This window comes from Camelus dromedarius, chromosome 24 (genome assembly GCF_036321535.1).
Source record: "Camelus dromedarius isolate mCamDro1 chromosome 24, mCamDro1.pat, whole genome shotgun sequence".
NCBI lineage: Eukaryota > Metazoa > Chordata > Mammalia > Artiodactyla > Camelidae > Camelus > Camelus dromedarius.
Genome location: NC_087459.1, coordinates 30,079,381 through 30,104,325, shown reverse-complemented (window position 1 = coordinate 30,104,325; position 24,945 = coordinate 30,079,381). Strand labels below are relative to the sequence as shown.

The 24,945-nt window shown below is 51.5% G+C and overlaps 2 long non-coding RNA genes across 2 annotated transcripts in view; one reads left to right on the top strand and one right to left on the bottom strand.

Annotated features, from left to right (window-relative positions):
- Positions 1-3,171: 3,171 nt before the first annotated feature.
- On the top strand, positions 3,172-7,368 carry LOC116147239 (uncharacterized). The gene is made up of 3 exons (XR_010377624.1): positions 3,172-4,697; positions 5,011-5,202; positions 7,018-7,368. It is a non-coding gene; the product is annotated as an uncharacterized LOC116147239 (long non-coding RNA).
- Positions 7,369-10,194: 2,826 nt separating this feature from the next.
- LOC135319174 (uncharacterized) overlaps positions 10,195-24,945 on the bottom strand; it is a 55,881-nt gene continuing 41,130 nt past the window's right edge. The window contains exon 3 of the long non-coding RNA XR_010377625.1: positions 10,195-10,253. This is a non-coding gene — a long non-coding RNA (uncharacterized LOC135319174). The remainder of the gene's footprint in view (positions 10,254-24,945) is intronic.

Here is a 24,945-nt window from a genome sequence, read left to right as displayed (position 1 = left end):
CCTAGTTAGAGAGAGTTCTGGAGATCCACAGACTGAAGCAGGACTGCTCCAGCCAATCTGCAGACCTACAGGTGAGAAAACCCTTTGTCACTGTAAGCCACTAAGATTGGGAGATCACTTGTTACACAGCATTATTTCTGGAGTAGGTGCCTAATAGAGTATCCTTCTAAACTTTTTGATCTTTTTCTAATCCTACACATATGTGTGTGTATATATTCTATCACGTATGTTTATTTTCATTATTAAAAATGTCAGTAAGATTAACCTAGGTGAGGAGATGATGGCCCATTTTGAATTTTCTTTAAAAACGAAACAATATTCCTAAGTGTTACACTTTTAGAAGGAAGATTTGGAAGGTGGTTGGAGAAGAGTCTTATTGACGACACTTCTAGGGAGTCTTGGGTGCCACGTCAGAGAGAAGTTGATAGTTCTTTGTTTTTCACTGAAGTCTCCACGTCACTTTATAGCTGGCACAGGGCCACCTGTACAAGAACAGTGCGGTCCGGCGGGCTGCCTCATCCCCTCTCAGGCCTGGTATGTGCCCAGGTGCCATCCCAAAGCAGAAGAGCCTCTCTGGGGCTATGCCTGGATGGCAGCGGGGGAGGTGAGGGGGCCCAGGGGGAGGGGCAAAGCTTGAGGGGAGCGCGCTCAGGACGTCCCTGGCTGTGGCGAGAGGATGTGCTGTGGCCTGCGGTCTGCAGGGGAAGACCATCGTAGGACCAGGGATCCAAGCTGGGGAAGCAGAACTCAGCCAGTGGGCAGCGGTGCCTGACGCCACTACGCACCTCTGGGGGCCAAATGTCAAATGAGGGAGGGAGCTGGCAGGCTGCGGGGTTCCCACCAGCCTGGAGCCTCTGAGCTAAAGTCCCAGAATCGCACTGGTCTTGCTTCCATGCACCTCACTTTCATCCTGGAGGCCAATGGTGGTAGCTGGATGGGCCTCTGCTGCTCGTCCTGCCCACATCCGTCTGCAGAATCAGGACATGCAGCTGGGCCGGGACAGCTGTCTCTGTGCTGGAGGGCGCTCAGCTGAACCCGCCGAGGGCCAGACCTGGCTGTCACAGGACAGATGGGCGGCGTGCCGGATCGTGCTCGGCTAAGGCTGGGAACCTCGTTCTCCAGACTCTCCTCCCCTGAGAGGCTTCGGGCTAAAGCTTGACGTAAGAGGAACCCGTGTGAGATTCGGAAGGTAGCAGTCCAGCAGCAGACGCTTGTGCGGCTTCCACCGCTGACACTGAGCGTGGGTACTGGCTCCCCCCACGCCCCTCTGCAAAGCGTCCAGCTCACCTTCCCAGCTGCTGGCCCTGCTCCAGGCCCCCCGGCAGTACAGACATCAGCCTTGGCCTTCAGGGACGCGCTGTGCTAGAGGCGGGCCCAGCTGGATGTGCGTCCTCTCCAGGGAGCTCCTACCCAACAACGCAGGCTAGGCAGGATAAGAAAAGACATGGTTGCACCTCTCCGGGCTCACATGCCTGAAGTCAAGGTCGTCTTATGACTGGTGTGAATGTAGCTAAAAGCCAAACAGGATGCAGGCCTGCGCAGGGAAGGCAATTAGCAAAGACATCTCTTGCACCTCTGTTCTCACTTATCTCATCCTTATCTAACTAAGTAAGACGCTTCGCCTACAGTAAAGGCAGCTGCTCCTACAGACCTGGACTTGCTCGGCTGGGGGACATTGTCGTCCTTGCCCACATGGCTATTTGTAGCTAAAGTTCCTACTTTTGGCTAAAACAAAAGTTTTCCTCTAGAATAGAAGCAGAACGCAGAGTTTTAACCTGTGAATTTGTAATTCTTCTTCCCTTTGGGTGCCCCTTAGTGGTACTAATCTATTCCTCCTCAGCCCATGAGGTGTAAAGAAAGTTCCAGGACACATCTCAGAAGCACCTCTGGATTCCGTCTGCTTTCACCGAGGTGCCATCTTTGGACACACCTGAAAGCCTTCAAGGCAGCACCTTTTTTTTGTTGTTTTTAAGTAAATACAAGGTGGATACTCTGATCTAGTGTTTTTTTCAGCTCCTCTTCTCAGTCTTTCTCCCTCTTTTCTATCCAGATTGGCACATGCACTTGTTTGCCTCGGATGAGGTGGGGTCAGGGGAAAGCTAACGGGTACCAGTGAATATCTCCATTGTGATCGGTACCCATGCCCCTCAGTCTTGTGAAAATGTTCTGGGTTTTATTATTTTTTTAATGAACAAAAATGATTTTATAATCATATAGGTGCTCAGTTATAAATCGAACTGAATGGAAGAGTTCAGAATGAAAAGCAGCAGTTTCCTGATTCTCCATCCCCCACCCCAATCCTACTTGCTCTGGGACAACTCCAAACAGTTCCTGCCCGTGGTTAGTCTTGTTGCCATGGCTGGAAGGCCAGACAATAGACCTCTTCCTCTGTTTCTTCACTTGTCAAGTTTAGGGAGTGGCCACTGACCCTGTTGTGGTCCATGAGGACTTAACTGATTTACACACCCTCTTCTCCTCTTCTTCCAATGAATTGCAGTCATGTTCTTTGTTTTCGTGTTAGTTCCCTGAACAGGGTCTTTCAACACAGGGGCCGGGGAGGGGGCATGCCCCAGATGTCCTGAGTCCCCGTCGGAAGAAGGCATTTCTGGGGCACAGATTGCCTCTGTCCTGACAGCCCAGTGGCCTGTGGGGCTTGAAAGACAGACAGGCTGCCTGAGCTGTGAGCACAAGCAGGGGGTGGGGGCAGAGGGAGGGAGCGGGGAGCATCCCACTCTCAGGCCCCCTCTTGCTCTTCCCCCCAGGCCTGGGGCCCCCCGACCCCTCCGAATTCTGTGTCATGGCTCCCCCGCCTCATTTCATGGCTCCACGTGGCCCCATCCACTTTCTTGTCTTCCAGGAACCTGCTGAAGTTTCTCAATCACCAATAACCCTCCCTCGTGGGTACATTCCTTCTTTATTTCTATCCTTTACTCAGTCTGTCTCTTCAACTGGGAAACCACATCAGCTTTTTAACAGGTCTCGAGACACAAAACAGAGGCCTGAGGTTGGCAGCCCAGGCAGTCTACAAAGGGAAGCTGGGCACGATCTTCCGATGATGGCCTGCCTGGGCCTCTCTGGGTTCCCTTTATAGATGTTCCAGACAATTCCACCCATTCCAAACTTCCTCACGGCTTTAAAACAATTGCTCAACCTGGGGCAGTTTGGGGAGTATCAAGACATCTTTAAAATGGTGGAGATGAACTGGCTGTTGGGTCAAGCCAACCTACGCGTCTCCTTCTCCCACAAAGGTCTCTGTACCCATGAGTGGACACATTTCTGCCAGCCTGGTCGGTCATTCAGGGCAACCCGTTCTTGTGAAGCTGAGAGTTTTGACTGCATCCAAAAGTCTCTGTGAACACATTCCATCTATGAGCCTTATGCAAATCCCACGAGGTTGTGCTATTCCATTTTCAAAAGCAGACCAGTGGCTGTAGAGGAGGGGTGGTGGACTCGGCCAGTTTCTGGACTGACCCCAGGTGTTGGAGTTGGGTTTCTAGCCAGATCTGGCTCCACTGTCATGAGTAACTCCCAAGCCACCCGCTGCTGCACCCTCTTCCCCCACAGACACCCACACACCCACACCGATTTACAGCTGTCCTAGTCATACACTCATTTTCCACCCGTCAATCTTTATGGACTAAATCTATTACCCCAAAATGTTCCTGGGACAGAGCTGCCACTGTGATTGATAACCTGTGAAAAGCCGGAGACGGCCCCACATAGGCTGTGGGAGGGAGGTCGGCGACTGTTCTCAGAGGAGTGGGTCCCTCTTCTCCGTGAGCTGGATTCTTGGATGATGCACAAACAAAACTCTTCAGAACAAAGCGCCACTGGCTCCAGTTTACTTTTGTCTTTTTTCAAAGAGCTTTACTTAAGACTTTAATAGAACTAAACAAGGCCAAAGTGTAGTTAGGGCCCCAATCGGAGGTAACAAAACCAAGCTGGATCCAGGCTGAAAATGGTGTCTGGAAAATCCGCAGCTGGGAGCAATCGAGATCGCCTGGGATTGAGATGTGTGGGGCTCTGAACAAGGATGGATGGGTAAGGTGGATGGTACCTGGATAGGGATGGGAAGAGCTTGGATGGGGATGGCTGGGGCCTGAATGGAGGATGGGAGGAGGCTGGATGGAGGATGGCTGGAGCTCTGGATCTTCACCCATGTTTAGAAGAGGAGGAACTGGGTGGAAAAGCTGGCAGGCGAGAGGAGGTGTGATTGAGGAGACCATGGCATCTGGACTTGAAATGTAGCTCTGGCACCTGCCAGCTGTATAAGATGAATGAGTTCTTTGCCTCCTGAGTAACAGTCACCTTTTGTGCAGATCAGACAGATGGTGCATGCAAATCACAGGACAGTGCCTGGCCCCCAGGTGACTATGGGATTAAGCCTTCTTCTTTCCTGCCTCTTTCCTTCAGAGAGCTGGGCAGTACCCAGGAATGCATGTGCATGAATGAGGCCTGAATGCACCTGGATGTGTCCTCCCCTTGGGGAAAGTTGAATGGACCAGAAGCTAGGAACCAAGAGACCCAGGTTCTGGCCTCAGCAGTACCACTGACCTGCTGCTGTGTGACCTTCAGCTTTCCAGATGCAGATGGAGGGTTTTGGACTAGAGAAGGGTGTCCAGCTTCCTTGAATGCAAATAACCATCCTCCCACAAGAATGCCCCTACAAAACCCACAGGTCCTGGGTTCTGGCTGCTGTAAGTCCCCGTAGGTGCTGTGGGAGGGAGTCCCCATGCCTTTCAGCTCCCACTAGGTCACCATGTGTCACTCTATGGCTCATGGGCCTCTAGAGGGGTGGTGTGCTGGCCATAGGCCCTGCCCACTGGGGGAATGTGATGCCCACAGGCCAAGGATGTGGCTAGATCATGGCTGCCTCATCTCTTGTGGCCAGCAGGGGGCAGCATCATGCACCAGGTGTGAGCTGGGCCCAAGGTGGGGGTGGGAACAGGGAGCCCTGTGTAACTGGGAGAGGTCAAGGAGAGACTAACCCCTCCCTTCTGCTTCCCACAGCTCTCTGGCCCCACAGCAACTAGAAACAGCTCAAGGGATTCTTCCTCCAAATCCCTTGGTCTTTCACGGAGCTGGCGGGTGCACAGCAGGGCCTGTGTGCGTCGTGGACCAGAACAGAGAGGCTGGAGTAAGGGTGTGCAAGGCCATCATCCGTCCGCCTCTGAGGACCATTTTGCGTCTCTGACGGGGCAGGTACTTCCGCCCAGGTAGCACCTGGCTTCGTCTGGTTTTACCCAGATGCTTAATCAGCGCTCCCTGGCTTGGCCCTGGAAGCCCTTCCTTCTGCCCCATGAGTGACAAGCATACCAAGATGAATCCGCCCTGTCGGGCGACACCCTTCCACAGTCACTGGCTTGGTTAGGATGCTTTTCTTTCTTTCTCATCTCTTCCTTTTCCTGGACTGTGGTCGCTGCTGCCAGCCATTCCCAAGCCTTATGCCAGGTGCTGCTGACCTGCGGGGTTAATTGGGTCGGAGCCTCACTGGGTTACAAGCTGCCCAGGCGTTGACTTGGGCAAGGGCAGGCTGCTCGGAGATTAAATTCCTCCACAGCAACCGTGGGCTGTTTTTCCTGGTAAGATATGAGCGCCTGACAATGTCGGCCCTCCAGTCCGATCTGATTGTTGGGGCTCACCACTCAGCTCGGGGGGACAAGGCCAAGGAAGTGACACCAGGCAGACCTGATGCACTGGACCGAGCGCTGCCCTCTGGGGCCCGCCTGCCTCTTGCGGGAAGATGGCAGGCATTGGGTAGGAGTCCTGGGCTGGAATTCTTGCTGTTCGTCCTACTGGCTTGTTTTTGGATGTGTCGCTTGGCCTGCCAGCCTCAGTGGCCCCTCCCGGGAGACGGGGCCATGGCGCAGGGCTGTGGTGCAGGTGCAATGCACTTAGTGCCGACTGCACCAGTTCCCTCTGCTCCCGCCAAGGCCACCCAGTGCTGAAGCAAGCACAGCGCACGGCTCCGTACGGCCACCTGAGCTTGACAGTTTAAGCAGCGTGTGAACGGCGGGTCTGTTGTAATGTGGCTGCTACACTCTTCACTCCTTTTCTTCACTCCATTAGGAAATGTCAGGCCAGCTGAGTGTGTGGGGCTGGGGCCCGAGCTCCCTCTCCCTCACCTGCCAATCACCCACAAGCCCTTCCTCCACCTGCCCGCGGCCTCTGTCCTGAGTTTCTTATGGTACCAAGGCTTTGGCTTGGTCTCTGGTTTCAGTGGCCCCCAGGGCAAACCCTGATAGGAAAGCAGGGTCTTTCCTTGCGTCACCGTGTGAAACAGGGAGGGAGCTGGGTGCCTGGTCTGATTCTAGGGACTCGGGAGACTCTGTGAACAAGACATCAGACATCTCTCACTCATGGGCTTACACTGCAGTGGGAGAGACTGTGAACAAAAAGCAGAATACATAGGGGGCTTCTGTAGCAGGCTAGAGGTGTCCTGCACTACGGGAAAAGGAAAAGTTGTGCAGGGCAAGGGTTGAGAGTACAGCCAGGCAGGGCAGGGGGCGCTGCTGGGGAGGGGCTGCAACATCATATAAGGCAAGGCCTGTTAGGGAAGGCCCCAGTGAGAAGGTGACATCTGAGTAAAGACTTGAAGGACACTAGAGAAGTAGCCAAGAGGAGATCTGGGGGAAGAACATCTGGGCAGAGAGAGAGTGCAAAGGTCCTGAGGCCAGAGAATGACCCTGTTGACATCTTGATCTTTGGCTACCAGCCTCCAGAGCTGTGCGAAATAAACTTCTGTTGTTTAAGTCACCTGATCTGCCGTACTTTGTTATTAGTCTGCAACCAGAGCAGACTAATTCAAGCACCTTCCTTCAGAGGAGTAGCAGGCCAACCCCAGTTGGACGGGCTTAATAGAGCATGGGGAGAGGGGAATGGGATGGGAGAATGTGGATAACTCTATGACAAAGAATAGCAAAGACAGGAGAGGTAGCTTTCAGAAGAAGTAGAAACTGGGAGGAGTTTCTCTTTCTCTTTTCTTTAAGTACATTTTTTCTTCTTTTTTTTTTTTAGACAGGAGACAGAACATTTATGCTGCTGGGAATGATCCAGTAGCTGTCACAAAAGTGATGACGATGCAGGAGAGAGAGGCTGTTGCTGGAGTGAGGACCATGGTTGGTGGAAGGGAGGGTCTGATGGCCCGGGTGGTCCACCTGCAGAAAAGGCAGAGTTTATGGGCGCAGCTTGTCAGGCAAGAAAGGATTGTGAGACCTGCCCTGGGCACCTTTCAGTTATCTCTGCCTTTCACTGTCGTTGAGCTTTTTACAACTTGACAAGTTGTAGAACACTGATAATGATGCAAATAATTCCTGTCCATCGAAATGCAAATGAACTATGGCTCCTGGAAAGCAATTTATGACCGCTCTGTGGACAAGCTGGTTTTGCATCTATTTGCATATTCATTTCAGCATTCTTCATTGTGATTCTTTCAATTCTCCTTTAAGCCACAGGTAACATCTTACTGGTTCCCTCATTAATTAGTGAGTGGAATGAGATCTTTGGCACATGTTCATTTTATGTTTGTATGAGAGTCATTATTTACCTTAAAAAAATCCTTTTGCAAGATGCCAACAGATGTGATGAAATAAAATTCCTAATTTATGGCAAGAAGAGAAAAATTTAAATACAAATTTTTTCTTTGCCCTTTTGGGCCTCCTCCCTCCCCTTTAGTGTGTATTGCGTGTCTGCACTCACCAGACCTCCTTAAGAGAGAACGTTGCTTCTTAACTTCATCATGGGTTATAACTCCTTAGGAGATAATCTTTCTTCTTAATCTTGTAAGGGGCCGTGATGAACCATGACCCACTACTCACTTTGTACATGCAGATCTGGGATGTGTAAACTGTCAATAATGAGTCCTTTGATGTGTCACCCTTTACCTCAAAAACTTACATAACTGTGCTTTGACCTCTAACAGTCAGAACAGTCCTCAGAGTTTTCTGAAAGACTGTTTCCTGGCTTATAATCCTCACTCAGGTAGGTGCGAATAAAATTTTCCATTTCTCTCTTAGATGGACTATTGATGAATTTTTTTTGCCGACAGATGGTGGATGTCTTTGCAAACTCTCTTCTGATGGATTAAATTTTCCCCTGATACTGGCGCTCTGAGCAAAAGCAGACCCCCTCTGAAACCCTTGCCTGGGAAGCGCCTGAGTGACAGGAGGGACACACGGGTCACCTGGAGGGATTCTGCAGGTGTGCCCACGAGCTGAGTCTTGACCAGGCGATGGCCCAGCCTTCCCCAGAGGGCCAGGCCCCTGGGCCTGTGTGTGTTGGAGGGAGCCTCGATTTCTACTCTAGCTGCAGGCTGAAACATGACACCATCATATTTTACCTCTAAAGGCCCGATTTGGTTTATTTATTCATATGACTACAACCCTGATGAAGGTGGGTTAATCCCAGTGGGCTAGTGTGACCCCAAGGGGACAACACCGCCCATTCACAGGCCTGGCTCTGAGAGGAGACCCTGCAGGGGCTGAGGCTGCCCCAGGACACAGGCACTGAGCTCAGCCCCCAGCCCACCTCTCCTCCAGGGCTCCCTTCTGGGCTCCATGTCTGACTCCAGTCTGGGAGGAGACTGATAGGGCAGAATCTGTCCCTACCTGCTTGTTAAGGGCAGGGTCTGACCCCACCACACTGGCTCGTCTCAATGGCTGGGGCCCCTCTGTGTCAGGCCCTGGCCATGTCCCTCCCCTCTCGATGGGCAACCAGCCCCCTGCCAGCTGTCCTACTGTGGAAAGTTCATAAATTTTGGTGTCAAGGTTCAAGATAGAAGCCCGAGTTCCTTCATTCCTAGCTGGATGGACTTGGCAAAGTGACATGTCTCTAAGCCTCCATTTTCTCTTCTGAAAAACAGGAATAGAAGAAGCTTGCCTCTCTGGGCTGCTATGCAGATGAACAATCTTGAGGGCAAAGCTCGGGGTGTGAGGTGGGGCACAAGGCAGAGCCCAAGCTCCCTCCCATGCTGACCCAGGGCCTGGCCCTCAGCCTGTGATGGACCCCTTCTCCAGGGAAGGATCCCGGAGGCTCTGGCCTCGCTGTGGGCCCTGCCCCACACCCCCAGGGTAGAGGCATCTTAAGCCCTCACTGTAACTGCAGTGTCAGCAAAGGAGTCCAAGCTGGACCTTCCCCTCAATGGCTGGTGCCAAATTCTGCCTCCTGCCCTAACTCCCTCTGGGGATCCTGGTGTGACTCTTCTGTCATATATAAAAAAGCCTTACTGCTCTAGAATCTGATTCCATTTGGCTTTGTACAGGCTCCTCAGAAGTATCAATATATATATATTGATTTGTGGCCTCCTCCAGTCCTTAAAGCTACTCAATCTTTCAAACTTGAACCAAGTGCCGCCACCTCCAGGCAGCTTTAGCGGATTGCTCACAGATCAAATCTCCTCCCCACCCTGACTGTATTTAGATATTTAGATTCTGTTTCTGCTATTAGACTCATCCACTCATTCATTCATTTACAAATCCAACCGGCTCTAGTTGACTGAGCACCTGCCGCGCAAAGGCCCTGTCCTAGGCCTGGTGCCTTCAGGTGGTTGTATCCCCAGGCAGGTTTACATTCCCAGTGCTGAGCCCAGCACCTGCCTGTGGGGTAACAGGTGTTTGGTAAACAAGTAGATGCTAGGAGCCCGTCTGCCCCATCCTCCTGCATTCAACACATCTTTGTTTAGATTTTACCTGTGCCTTTGCTGAATCACACTTCAATGATCCTTCTTCACCCAATGCACATTCTCCCTCCATCGATGGGAGAGCTATGGCCCCGGTGGGGGTTTGAAAACTGTTATCAGGCTGTTGGAGTCTCCCTGCTGCTCTGGCCTGGGCCCTGTGCCGGCTGGTTCCCACGCTGGCCGCACCTGGGGCAAGCCTGCCCAGCCCCGCCGTCCTCCTGCAACCTCTGAGGCGGTGAGGGCAGGGGGCTCGCATGAGCCTGTCCGGGTTCTGCGGCTGCCGGCATTACCTGTATCAGTCTCCTGGGGCTGCCGTAACAAAGTACCACAAACTGGGTGGCTCACAACAACAGAAGCGTACTCTCTCACAGTTCTGAAGACCAGAAGTCCAAAATCAGGACCCCCCCCAGGACCCCACTCCCACCACACTCTCTAGGGGAGATCCTTCCTCACCTCTAGCTTCTGGTGGCTCCTGGCATTCCTTAGTGTCTCCTGGCCTGTGGACACGTCACTCCAAGCTCTGTTTCTGTCTTTCCACGGCCTTCTTCAGTGTGTCTCCTTCCATGTCTTCTCTTCTCTGAAAGACACCAGTGGATTAGAGCCCACTCGGATTCAGTAGGACCTCATCTGAAGGACATCTGCAAAGATCCTGTTTCCAAAGAAGGTCACATTCTGAGGTTCTAAGTGGACATGAATCTGGGGACTATTCCATCACCACCTGGCCTTTCTGGGCAGAAATCTGGTATCTCCCACAATTCCAGCTTTCCCCTGGGCATGCATGGAAGGGAAGAGGACCAGGATGGTTTCGCCCCTCCCATCACAGCCGACTTCCTGATCCACAGTCACGACACTCCAGCACTGCCTGGGGACCCTGAGCTCTAGTGACATGGGACACAACCGAGGCCCTGGGGTCCGGCTGTGGTTGAGCCAGGAGTCCTGCCCTGGCCTTAGGTGCTAGACGGAGTCTCTTAGAGAGAAGTTTCTTCCACAGCACTTGCCCCGGTCATCCTTGGATGAGCAATGCCACCTGAGGGGACCCAGTATGGCATTTGGTAAGCAGACTGTGACATTCCTAGGTAGCCTCGGGGGCAGAAGCTCTGGTTTCTGACATATAAATAACTGTATTGTTGCAAACATAAATTGTAAACACAAGTAAGCCCCATGTCAGAAATCCATTTTTATTTAAAGAAAAATACAGTTTTCATGTTATGGGTCTATTTTTCACTAAATGAGGAAGATGGCCAAAGCCTCTGAGGGAGTAAAATGAAAGGCAACTCTTAGCCAATCCACGGGGGACTCTAAACACATGAGCGAAAATGAAAGAAGCCATTCAACGATTTTATGTTAATTAGACACCGGGTATGACTCAGCTCGCAGAGAAGTAGGTGAAACATTGGTTCCTTGTCAGGCCGTTGGGAGTGTCGTCCTTCGGGGAAGAAGTCGGGCGAGTTGGGCCTTGTCTGTTTATGCTCATCGCTGGGAGCATCTCTGCCTTGAAGCACCAGATGGGGCCCAGCCCTGCCGCACGGGGATCTTTTCGTAGGAACACAGTCAGTTCGTGTGAGCTTCTTACAAAGGTTACAGCATCTGGTCTTGGGGTGGCTGGGTAACCTGGGAGCCTGGGCTAAGAGCCAGGTCAGGGGGGCTGTGCCCCTCGCTTCCCGGCTCAGTCTCTCTGAGTTCCAGTCTCCTCCTTGGTACTCTGGGGATGATGCCAGCAGCCACCTCAAAGGCTGCTGTGAGGATTAAATGCCTCCTTCCAGGAGAAGGGCTTAGCACAGGGCCGGCACACTCAGCGGGCCCTCCATGAAGGCAGCCACTGTTACCCACATTTGTCTGATAAGTGCATAGACGAGTTTGAAATTATCAGCCATAGTGGGTGGGCCTTTACCCCTCTCAGAGTCATCCCCTGCCAGGGGAGCCTTGACCCCGTGCAAACTCTGGGGGAGTGGTTATCAAATGTGAACCCAGAAGCTTTGTCTGTTCCTGGCTTTCAACCCTCAGCACAGAACCACCATGATTTTGATTCTTACTTTTATCTGCTCTTTAAAGTAAACAACCAATTCACACCCCGAGAACTTACAGATTGGTAGGATATAAATACATCCATTTGTTTTAAGCTGTCGGAGAGAAAAATGACATTTTTAGCAGTGAGAAGGGCTGAATCATGGTCTGGAGGGATGCAATTGGATCGACCGCTTTGAGGGGTCAAGTGTAATTTTGGAGCAGAATTAGTATGATTCGTGATAGAGCTGTTACACCTACCCCACAACCCCTTCAAAACAAATTCAGTTCCAGGCAAGGATGATGTTTCTTTTTATTTAGGCATTTTCCAAAAAGTTTAAGATGTGCTTTTGGAAGGAGGTGTTTGTGAGTTGTGAAGAGTCTGGAATTGCCTCTTCCCGCTGGGCACGTCTTTGTTCCAAATGTCAAAGTCATGGTGATGTGTCCAGATGACATCTGAGTGATGGCCGGACAGACTCCGTATCCTCGAGGTTCCAACAAGTTCCCTCCATTATTCCACCATTTCTTACGGGAGTGGACTGGAAAAAAGCCGAGTCAGGACAAACGGACTTACAGGAAGTACTGAAAAGGGGCATTCTCGAAATACCTGAAGGACTTTAAAGCCATGTGCACTGTGTATACTATTATGAAGGAGGAACAGAATTCAAAAGCGCTTAACCTCAGTCTCTTCATCTGTCCACAGAGGCTCGTAGTGACCTGACTGCCTTCCTGATGGAAGTCTCTGGGGGTCAACTGAGGAGGAGGCGCCTTGGAAACGTGAGGATGCCAGGTCACACGGAGGGGGCGGCTGGACGCCTGCTGCCCTGGGGCCCCCCGGCCCCTCTTCCCGGCTCTCCCTTCTGCCTTCCCATAAGAGGGATTGATTTCGGAGTCTGAGGTCACGTCTACCAACCAGGGCAACTTTGAAAGAAAAGCCAGCTGAATTCGGGCCAGGTGCCTCTTCCTTGGCTTGTTTTTTGGGAAGAAAAGTTTAGAATTAATAATCAGAGGTTTGAATTAGTTCAACCTTATTTTTCAAAATAACCAGTTGCAGAATTGAAGCATTCCCCACCCCCTACCTTGTTCCCAAAGACAAGCCCTGACTCTTCCACATCCAGCTCTCCCAGCGCCTTTGTGGGGGTGAGCCCTCACCCTGAGGTCCCTTGCTGTGAAGGAGGAAGGTGCATACACCCAGACCCATCTCTGTCTAAGTAATAGGTCAGCCAGCAGCACAATATTTCTGGATGCTCTTCAAACTGTTCCGCTCAGATTTATTTCAAGTGCGGATTTAGTTTCTTTCCTGCCGTGTTACCAGTTGGTAAGGACGTGTTTTGCCAAGGTAATTTGCTCTCCTTTGGCCTAACTGAGATGCAGTAAGGAAAGACATGAAGTCTTCAATCTGAGAAAGGAAAGAGCATAAATTCTGAAATGTAGCACCCCCCCTCCCCTAGCGTGGGAAGGTCCCAGGGGAGGGCTGTGAAAGAATTCAATAAAGTGCTAATAGCTCAAGACCCAAGGTAGCTGAATTAAAGGCAAGCTGGGGGACCACCTCTTTTCTTGATCTATAAAATGTGGGGAAAACTCTGTATCAACTCTGGCAGCTACTTGGGTCTTTGTGCAGAATGCAGATGCTTCAGAATTTCAAGGCACACGTGAGTCCTTCTCAAGAGAGATGGAGACATTTGCTGGACTTACAGAGGAGCACGACTAGCCTGTGGCTGCAGGACCTGGGCAACGGTAAATACAATCACAGACTAGACAATTTCAGCTTCCCAGTGAGGAGCACAGATTGATCATGTTGGTGCCTCGTCCTTTGGCATTAAGATTTTCTCTTCCTTTCTGATGTGTTGTCAAGCAATGCTGTTCAATGTTGGCTTCATGCCCTTGGCAGTCACGCTGTCTGCCTACCTGCCTGCCTTAAAAAAAAAAACAAACAAAAAACCCAGTCTTTCTGTGCATGTGGTTTTATTTGGGGAACCCAAGCAACAGTGCATTTGTAACTGGATGGCTTCTCTTTCTAAAGCAAAAAGGAGCCCAGGGCCACGGGCCAGTTGGTGTCAGAGCTGGTAGGCACTGGATCCCCCCAGGCAAGGCCTGTCGCCCACCCACCCTGGTTGGACATGGCTGTGGGTGAGCACTGTGCTTTGGGTCCGGGTTTTCTTGATAAACAGATCTGAGCACATTGGCATCTGGATCAAACATCTGCCACATTTGAAGAGGGGGCTGCTCCTCTGGGGCCTCCAAGATGAAGTGCAGATGCCTCAACCCAATGGCCATGATCTGGAGGTTCCTGCCCTGTGGCCTTATCCCTATAGCACCACCTGCCAGGCCTTTACATCTGCTGCAATGGACAACTTCCCACCCTGGTTCATACGGTGCATCATCCTGCCTCATTGCCTTTGCATGTGCTGTTCCATCTGCTCTGATGCCCTTTCCCACCATCTCTGTCAAAATGGTATCTGTTCTTCAAGGATCATTTCATATGCCATCCCTGGGGTACCCCTGTCACTCCACTCCCTGTCTTCACCCAGCTCTGCATATCTCCTACTGTAGTCTGCTCTGAATCACGCCTATTTGTGAGTTTCTGCCTCCAGCACTTAGTTTAAGATTTCCAAGGGCAGGAACCTGTATGGCACATAGTAGGTGCCAATTAATCTTAAAGTATGGCCTTTGCAGTCACACCTACTTATATTCAAACCCTAGTTCTGCCTCTTCATAGCTGTGTGACCTTGGGGAAATTATTCAACCTCTCTGGGTTTCAGTTTCCTAAACTATTTTTTTCCCTAGTGCTTACAATGTGTGAGGCCCAGTGCCAAATGCTTTACATGCACTTTCTTGTTTATACAGTCTAATTTCTCCTTATACGAGGGAGACAATCACAGCACCTCTTTACCTGGGTTTTGGTGGAGTGATCACGATAATTCTCAGAAGCTGCTCGTGGCCTTGGGCGATGAGCAGTACAGCTGGGTGGACAAGGCCTCTCATGAGAACAGGTAACTCAGTGACTCACTGAGTACTGTGAGTCGTACTACAGAGGGGAAGTGTGAAAACCACCGAATTTGTAGCCAGTTGGTCAGAAAAGCAGGTGACTGGGGACCCCTGGAGGTGTGGCTGGTATCTGAAATTAGGGTGGCTTTGGGGAAGCTCCTAGCTTATGGCATCTGTGCAAATCCCAGGTGGCACCAAAGTCTAGGTCAGCCAGAACCGAACTGCAGTACACCCAGCTGGTTTCCCCTTCCCACCCACCAGGGAGAATATTCCCACACACAGTCCTGAAAGGAATCAGGACTCCCCATCCTCCTCTCTGCCCCGGAGGCTGGTGTGGCCAGAGAGTTTTCTTTTACACAACTAACCTCCATGATGGGGACAAGCAGGCTGAAAAGACCAATTACTCCTTCTTCTTATGTCCTCAACTAGAAGGGCCCCCAAACACCAAACAGCCGAGAAAGCAAAGGCACAAGTGAATGCAATCACCTTTCCCAAAGGGCAGAGAAGCCCTGAGGGAGTGTGTCTCCTGGGGTCTTGTCAGGACTGGGGATGACAGTGTGGGCGTAGGCTGAGGTCACAGGACTGAAGTCTTCACACAGCCCCACTGCTGGGTGGAGTTCTGGCAGCGGTGTCTTTAGAGTTGCTATTTAACTGGGTGACTTGCCGTGGCACCTGTTGAGATCTTGGATCTAACAGATTTCAGGCTTAATCACCAGCAGCACCAACGAAGCCCTGCTTTTCTGTGTGTGGCTAAAAAAAATGACATCCAGGCATGGCTCAGTCAGGCTCCATCTACACAGCTTTTCAAAAACCTCTGCCCACGTAGGGCATCCACACAGGCCAGGTTTCCTATTAGGAGCACGAGCTTCAAAGAAAAAGAAAAAGAAAAAAGCCCAGGGAAAGGCTCAGGCCTCACTGTGGTGGTCTTACTTCACAGGGAGACACAGTGCAATTCTCAGCTCCTTTCATCACACAGGCCCAGAGTGGTGGGCAGTGGGAGGGAGAGGCGGGAAGTGAAATTGTGCAAATGGACCTGAAGAGCCCAGTGTGTATTTCTGGAGTGTTCAATCCTCCAGGGCTCGCATGTCCTCTGAAAGGGAAAAGCATGGTTTAAGTAATGGATCTAAATCCTTTTGAAGGTCTTAATCTCACTGTGTTCACTGTTGGCTGGAGCAAAGCCAGCCTCCCACGTAGCCTGCTCCTGCCTCTTCTCTCTGTTTATTTTCTTTATGATGCATCACAACGTCTGTTTACCCAAGTATCATATCATCTGGGAATGGAAGCCCTGGGTAGGCAGGAAGCTGGTCTGTCTTTTCTCTGTTGCACCTCCAGACTGAGCATGCTGCCAGCACACAGTAGGAGCTTAATGAAAGTTTGACAAGGAAACCTCCTAACTGGCCTCCCTGTCTCTGGTCTCATCCCTTTTCACCTGCCCACCTAGTGCATCACCTGTGTCACTGTTCCAGTAACAGTGAAGAGAGGACGTTCGCTTCCAGCCCCCAGATTTAGCCTGGCCCACTAGAGCCCCTGCCCTGCTTGTAGGCAATGGCTCCCTCTTCCCTCGCATGTCTCCCTCGCTCGCCCTGGATCTCCAAGGTCTCCTCCACCAGGGGTGCCCAGACCCTCTTCATGCCTTGCAGTCTTCCTTCTTCGTGAGTGTCCTCTTTTGTTCAGCCCCTGTGGTGCCATGCACGGAGAGAGGCTTGGTGACTATTGAACAAAAACGCCAGCTACCACGTGTCCACCAAGCCGGGCCTCGCACCAGGCAAGGCCTTCTCTTTGAAAGGCTTCCCGGGTCTAGAATGGGCCACTGTAAGTTCTGGTAATAACTTGAATGGAGCAGCAGCCAGTTGGAAGAAAAATCTGTTTTTCATCTAGTGGAAGAAACAATCCAATAACAGGGAACTCAGCCATTTGCACATCCGGATCCTTTTACCACAAATGGCTTAAGCACCCAGGCACACCACTCTGCCCCTTCTAGATGGGCCTGGCGCCGGAGCCAAAGGAAATTCCAGGTGGCGCGGGACAGAGCTCGCTGTGGCTTCCTGGAACTGTGGTTGCCGAGGAGACTTGATATTAGCAGCAACTGCAAATGGCCAGGAATCTGGTAATTGCTCATCAGAGTTGGTGCCTGGAGGCCAGGCAGGCAGACGCTGGGAGGGACGCCCTGCACCCAGCAAAGATGCCATGGGTGCTGGGAGGGCAGGTGGGGCAGGCAGGCGATTAATGAGAGGAAGGACCTGACTTGTAAGTTTGATAGGTGATCACGGGAAGTGTTTGGAAACCCACTTGTCATTCTCTCCTTGGGTTTGCCCTTTTTAGAGGGAACGCTGGGGTAGGAGGGCAAATAAATTTTATGCCATTGAAAAGCCCTGTTGTAATTACCTCCAGAAGATGGGGGTCAAATCCCAAAAGACTTTTACCAAAGGAGTCTGTTTCCTTATTCACAACCTTGGGAGGGTGAAAGCAGAGAGCAGTTTCACTCCCTCTAGGGATCTGTGTCCAGTAACTGGTCACCAGTGGCCTGCTGACACGTGACTGGGTTTCCCTGGGCCTTGCTCACTGAAAGCATTGATTAACCCTTTACTGCAGCCATCTGCACTTATTTTGTACAAAATCCATGACTTTTAGTTATATTAACAAGAATAGCAATGATAAATGCTGGTTGCTAATATCAACACAGTAGATCAGAAGGGACTGGGGAAGAGTGGAAATGGGAGTGGGATCAGGTCCTCCTGAAATCAAACTCTGCTGGTTGCCACTGTAGCCTTACTTGAGTCCTCTCTCCACATCTTAGCGGAAATTGACCGTGAGTCTTTCCTTCATCCAAAGCCCATGGAAGCCCGACTCCCTGTGGCTGCAGGTTTCAGAGGAGTGGCGCCCCCGCACTGACTTTTGCTATCAGGAGGGAACCCCGTTTACTCTGCCCCAGATCCCATCATTGGAAGTCTGGGGTTTGACAGAAGATTAATTGGAGATTACATAGGGCTGCTTTAGTTCCTACAGCCTATAAACTTGAAATGTACAAACTCAATCTCTGACCCGGACTTGAGGGCACAGGCCACTTCTTACTTTTTTTTTTTTAAGAAACAAATTCACCTTTTCTTCAGAACGTCATGAATATTTCAGACAGAAGTGCCCCATGCTCTCTCCCCAGCATTCTTCTCCGGTGCCCAGGTTTTCCCAGTGCTTTCCGGCTGCTCAGAATCCCCACTGGGGAACCGAGACCTCTTATTCCAGGAAAACCTTTTTCTTTACACTGAGCGGCATCCTGAGTCTTGAATCTGTCAGGAGGAGAACTCAGGCTTTCGCACTGTGTAATCGGAGAGAATAGTTCCTACTAAGTTATTAAAGACTGACAATTGATGCAGTGCCTTGACATCCCTAGAAAAGCTACATCAGAACAGGATTTGGACTAAGGATGAAGAAGGGCACTGGGGGAGATGTTTGGGATAGCAACTTAGCAACAGTTCACAGTGGCTCTGCTGTCACAGGCCAGACAGCAGAAAGAGGGAGACAGCGTCATTTACTGAGCCCCTGCTGGGCCTTCAGACCTCTCTGTGTCTCAGTTTGTCTTTTCCTTCTTCAATTTGCTTTTTGCATCTCTCTGTGTGCCACCTGTGTCTCTGGAGGTAAGTGGCTCGTTTTTTGCAGGCAGGGAGGGGTCTGCTGCCTTTCTAAGCCTCAGGGGGCCCGGAGAAAGAAGTTGGGTATAAGAATAGGACCAAGTGAGTGCTGGGCTGGGAGATGGTCCTGCGAAAAGGGGGCGTCAGGAAGGACAGACGGTGTCACTCATTGATTCCTCTCATCAACTGAGGGCTGCAGTTTGAGGGGAGGGGCAGGGACACGAGAAGAGACTGGTGCCTGTCAGGCTACATGGGACCAGCCCTGCGTGACTGGATCACTCCCATGGGGCGATTCTACTGGAGCTGCCAATCACAGCAACTTAGCTCAGGGGTTGGCCCAAGGGTGAGGGCACATGACTCAAGCTAGGCCAATCAGAGTGCATCCCTGGGATTTTAAATATGGAGCCAGAGGAGGAGTATTCCTTCCTCTTGAGCTGCTAAGCTGTGAGAGTGTGAGTTCAGAGCTACCATGGCTGAGCACCTTCCTTTCAAAAGGAACAGCAGTGGGAGGGGAAGAAGCAGACGTGTGGAGGGAAATGGAAGCAAGAATCGGGTGGGGAGGCCTGGCGGTGTTCACACTCCCAGAGCCGGCTCCCCATCCCTAGCGCGTTTGGGGTGGGGGTGTGGAGAGGTAGGGGGAGACCCAGGAGAGGCATGCGGCGGCGACTGAGATGTGGTGGGGGAGGATGGAAAAGAAACACGGAGAAGGACAGCCGGAAACTAGCTGCTTGTGTGGCAATTAGAATCTCACCATGACCTTGACAGAGCAGCTGGGAGAACTGTCTGCTGGCCAGACCGCTGCCCACTGATCTTCAGCTGCCAAGAGGGTGCTTTTTCTAATTTGCCTAAGGCACCACACGTGGTGACCCTGGGAGTCTCTCTCTCTCTGAGAGCTGTTCACCGAGGCCAGCCTCTGCCCTGCATACTAGACAGATACCTGCGCAGGCAAAGGAGACAAGCACGGTCCTTGTCCACAGTGTCTCGTCAGGACACAGGTGCGTAATGTGCAGTCACTGCACCTGTGAGGAGGGGCACAGGAGAACGACAGGGGCTGTGGGAGCTCAGAGGAGGCGACGTCTGGACCGGCTTCACAGAGGAGGCGGCAGGGGTGGCAAAAAACTCAGTGGATCGCAGCCACTGAGTGCCTTTGAGTCCACAACGTTCATGCCTTAACCAGGAGGAGGCTTTTGTATTTCTCAGGGTTTTCACATCTCTTTCATTCGACCCAAAACGCAACCATGTCAGGAAAGGAAGGCAAATATCACAATCGCTATTTTATAATGAAATCTTGGAATAATTGACTCTTGAAGTGGCCTAAGGCAAAGGAAGAAAATATTATTTCTTGAGCATCTACTGTGTGCTAGGAACTTTTCAATGACCACAGCTACTCTCCCACTCCACTGCAAGGTTGATGCGCTACCCCTTTTATTGATAGGTGGACTGAGGCTCAAGATGGCATAGATTTTTGTCTCTTAGTGTAGAGCTCTGATCTCAGCAGGAAGCTGTTTTTCAGCCTTTTCCATTGGACTGAATCTGTTAGGACTGTCAGAAAAAGAAAATTCGTCTCACACTAGCTCCACCACCAAAGGCGATTGACTGGCTCATGTGCTTTGGGAAGATTCAGCACTAAGGTGGATTTCAGGCTTGGTTTGATTCAGCAGCTCAATGCTGTTATCAAGTGCCCTGTTTTCATTCAGCCTCTGCCTTCTAGATAGTAGAATCGTCCATAAGCAGCCTCCCTCATGATGGCAAAAAGGCCTCCAGGGTTCCAACCCTCACAACTGCTACCATGTCCCCTCTTGAGGCTCTTTCAGAAAAGCAAGGAAACTTTTCCCCCCAGTTCCTGGTAAATTTTCCTTCTGTGTCATTGCTCCAAATTGGAACACATGTCCATTCCCAAGGCAATGTCAGGAATGCTTTGGTCTGACCAGCTGAGCCCTGGGTCACCTGAAACAGTCACTGCGGCATGGGGGATGGAACCACCCTGACTGTCTAGATGGCCAGAGCTCACCCCACGCACAGGCGGACAGCTCAGGGTTCCATGGGGGTCTGGTCCTGTTACGTGCTTGGAAGGCGGGTGCTGGTAGACAGCCAACAGAGCCCCCAGGGATGCTTGTGGCTTATTTCTGTGTTCACAGGACTGAGCAAACAGCTCTGCGTATTCACTGAAGCAGAAGAGCCCCTGATTGGATGCATGGGTGCATTTCTGGTCTCTCAAGGAGGGAAACAACCATATGAAGAGGCTCCCAAAGGACTCGGCGTCTCGATGGTTTCTGGAGGACATTTTTCTCAATCCTGGCAGAGCTGTGCCATCAGAAACAGAGCCCATCAGGGCCGAAATTGCCTGATTAATTCAGGGTCAGGGGCTCTTCGGCAGGTGGGAGGAGAGGAAGGTGGCTGCCCCTGCCTGAGTGCTCTTGGAGCCGGCAGCACCAGGCTGTGGGCAGGCATGGCTGTGGGCCGCCTCACCCCCATGGGGAGACTCAGGTGCCCAGGGGGTTTGACAAGGCTCTCAGCTTGGCGTCCAGCCTCCTCCGCCCCACGGGGCACATCAATCCCGCTTTCACCAGATGCAGACAGAGAGAAGGCTGCTAGTTAGTTCGAAGCCCCAGGCTGCTCTGTGCATCTTCGCCTTTACTGCCTGGAACTGGTTCTGGTTCACCCAGGTCCTGGCTCGGGGAGCGCCCGTGGGCACCTCTTGATTGCTGCGTTCATTTACTTATCCGAGAGTCATTCTCTGAGTGGGGCGCTGGGGGAGCAGAGATGGGCCGCGGCCCCTACCTGCTAAGTGCAGGGTGGAGGAGGGGAGGGGAGCTGTTCAGGGTGGGGAGTCCAGGTGCTTCTGGGTAGAGAGAAGCTTGAGAAGCAACGTCTGTGCCGGGAGGGCGTGGACGCGGGGCTAGGAAAGGGCTCCATTGTTGAGGACCAGAGCTACTGTGGGAGGGGGTGGGGACAGGTGGTGTGTGCGCACAGGGAGGGGTGGTGGGAGCAAATGAGACTATAGGGTAAACTGAGGCTGGGTGATAAAGGCCTCTAGAGATATTCTTAATGGAGCAGGGAATGGAGAACCACGCCCAGCCTGTAGGCACATAGGCTTACAGGACCAAATGCATCTGTCTGGCAGGCTGTGGTGGTGAGACAGAGCAAGTCAAAGAGGAGGGCGGTACAGGTGGCATGAGGAATGCCAGGTCAAGGCAGAGGCGGTTTCCTACTGGATGTGGTGGGTGGCAAGAGGCAAAGTTACCTTCAATGTATTTGTATCTGGCTTAGAAAATTCAGTTAGAGGTCACAGGGGCAGGACATGGGCTTGGGTTGGGGAGAGGATAGTTCAGAGTTGAGGTGCACTTGGGACATTCGGGAGCGTCCGGGGGGCACAGCACAGTTGCAGGGCAGGGATGGAGATGTGGGAGTTGGCGCACTACCATTTTTATTTTGCACATTCCCTTCCAGCCTCTGTTCCCGTGACAGGCAGTTACAGACACAACCAGGGCTGAAGTCCCTCAAGTTACCAAACTGAGCCTTGTTTCCCGGTGCGACTTGGGGATAAGTCTCTACCCCACAGTGTTGTCTCGAGAATTAACTGAGATGATGGTTCAGCTCATGCCCGGCATACGCCACGTGAGCAAGGCAGCAGCAGCCGCCGTTGTCATGACAGGTCTACACGTTTCGGACGGCCGCAGCCTCGTGGACACTGCTTCTAAACCACACCACCTCCCCAGCCCCCCGGACAGGAATGGCCCTGGCAGGCTGCCTCCATGGAAACCCAGGGTGATGCTTCTGCTGTTCTCCGAGGGGGGGAATTGTTGTGGGGGATTCATTTCTCCAGGCAGTTCTCTCTGTGATAGCAGTGGCTGTGCTGCTTCACATTAGGCACGTGGAGAACACAATGTGGTCTCGTGACCGCCCCTCCCCTCCTTTTCGCTCTGAGGGCAGGACCACTGGACACAGGGTCATGCGGGTTTACATAATGTAATTAACACACAATAGGGGATCATTCTCCCGTGCAGCACCGGCATCTGCACCCAGATCCATCAGTGATTCAAGCGGAGGGAGTGCTGCCCAGCCCTCGTGAGTGACAGGCCCTGTCTGGATGCTCAGTTTTCCGTCTCCCACACGTGGTGCTCTGGCTGTAGACAGCGAGAAGCGCACGCGGGGCCCAGGGGAACAGCTGGCCAAATCTCCTGCTCTGATGACTCGAGAGTTCAGGGAATTGATGAGCAGAGACAAACAGCGGAGGCCTCGCCGTCACCATGGGATTGATGGCTCTCAGTCTGCGGGACCACCCGCGGGGCCGACTTCAGGACCACTACGTGTCCAGTGCGTCAGGATCTCCTTAGCTCCAGCCTCACCCAGACCTCAAAGGCAGTTCCCAAAAGACCATCCAAAATTCAAGGGATGGATTGGGGATCAGTGGTGAGAAGAAGCAGAATTTTTCCAGTGAAAACTCAGTTGCATCTGGTTTGCTCACATTAGTTGTATTCCATGTCGTTTCTCTGCTTTCTCATCTGAAGACTCTAAGTAGAGGGCTTGGCCTACACCTGTAAAGATGCCAGCGAAACAAGAGGCATGCATCTGAGGATCTGTGAGGCTCTGGCAAGCATTCTGTCCACAGGACATTTGGCAGGTTCTTCGTTTACCACCACAATTAACCCCCCACTGTGGACTTGGCATTATGCTAATTGCTGTGGGGGCTAGACAGGCACCCCGGATGGACAGTTGGACGGATAGATGGATGAATGAACGAATGAACGAATGAATGAGTGAGTGAAGAGCAGGATCTGTGCTCTGTCCTCAGATCGTGCCCCGATTCCTCATGTTCCCTGGGCACACTGTGACTGACTGGCAGCATTTCCCCTGACCTGTCCTGTTTGTTCAACGTTGCAAGTGCGTAGGTATGGTCAGGCACAGCGTGTCAACATCTGCCTGTCCTTCTGCCAGCACCAGGTGAGGCGTGAGAACTTTCTGGTTCCCTGTGAGCGGCTTCACTTTTCTGTGTTTTAGTTTCACTGGCATAGTGTCTGGGGGAGAATTTAGCCCCAAGGAGACTTTCTGCCTCAGATATTAATGCTTCCCTTTCACTTGGTTTATTAGCTCTTGCCTTAGGTGGAAGAGTGAGCTACTCCACACTCGTGATGGGCTTGTACCACACTAGCGAAAGTCTGAAGATGCACCGGGGAAGGAAGTGCTGGGTGGAGCAGGGCAGACTACGGGCATTCTTCGTTTGAGAAAGTCGTGCCACCTGGGAGAGCTATTGCCACGGACCCTTGCTGAGACACGCCGCCAACATCAGAATTGAAATCCAGGATGCCCAATTAATCTTGGTTCCCATGATAACCAACAGAGCGAGACCCACCTGCTCCCAAGGCAAGTAAGTATCTCTACAAGAGGCTTGGGGCAGAGAAGCACCAGGCGCTGGGGACAACAAGCAAGGATGCCACTCTGGTGGCCGTGGCCAGGACCTCAGAGGTCCTTGAAGGGGGTGCTGTCCAAACTACACTCCTTTCATCACAATCGGGAAGACCAGGAAATTCCCAGAATTCACTGGGGCATGCCTATTCTGTTCAGGGGAGGGAGAAGAAAGAGTTCAGGTCAGGAATAAGGAGCTGAGGCTGCGAACCAATCACATATAAATATCGTTAACTAACTTTGTGATGTTTGGAGATCACCCTGGCTTCGAGAATGTCACAGTTCTTAGGTCCTGAGTTTCAGACGAAACACTAATTGATGGGGGGGTGTCTTTGGTCCCATTGAAATATATATATATATATATATATATATATATATATATATATATATATATATATATATATATATTCAGGTTGGCTACTTTAAGAGAAGGCAAAACAAAAGAAAAATGTGTGTGTGTTGGAGGAACCTGTGATCCACGGCCACTGGCCTTTGCTTGGAGACATTTCTAGCCTATATTCAAGAGTCTGTGCTAATTGACATTTGCCACTTTTCCTCTGTGGAGGTTGCCATCCCTGTGTCTTTAGGACGTTGGCACCACAACTATTTCTGATGCTGAGCAGTAGTTTCTTTCTGCCAGGGCCAGACGCTGCCGCAATTATCATAAAAGAAGAAAACAGTTGGATAAGGAACTTGCTTTGTAGGCTTAACTAAATTAATAGACTAGCCTCGTGACCAGATGGACTTTCCTTTCACCGGCACGGGTAAGTTCTCAGGCATCTGTCTGCACAGTATAAAAGGAGCCCAGATCTCTTTATTTCTGTCCAGCTCCTTCTCCCTACCCCCAAACCCGGCTCTGTCTTAGACAAGACACACTTAACAGCAACAAGACAGCATCCCTGACAAAGAAGCCGAGAGCCTGGGAGACGTTTCTGAAAGGCTAGTGAGAGGAGCTCATTTTTCTGATTCCATTATGGGCACCATTGGTTGGAGAAGAAATTTTAAAAAGCATTCCATCTTCACACAGTGTAAGGTTTTGAAGAGTTTGCCCCCAGTTACTGCAGCAGTGGCGGGATGTGGGTTAATTTGGAAATAAGGGAAAACTTCAGGTGAGGTGGAGGGGACTACTCTGGCAGATGATGGGGGTACACTTCCCAGGGAGCCAAGTTAATGGGAGTTAATGAGCTGCCAGGGTGGAATAATCAGCTGTGCCCTTGGCAACCAGCCTGAACACAGGGAATTTGG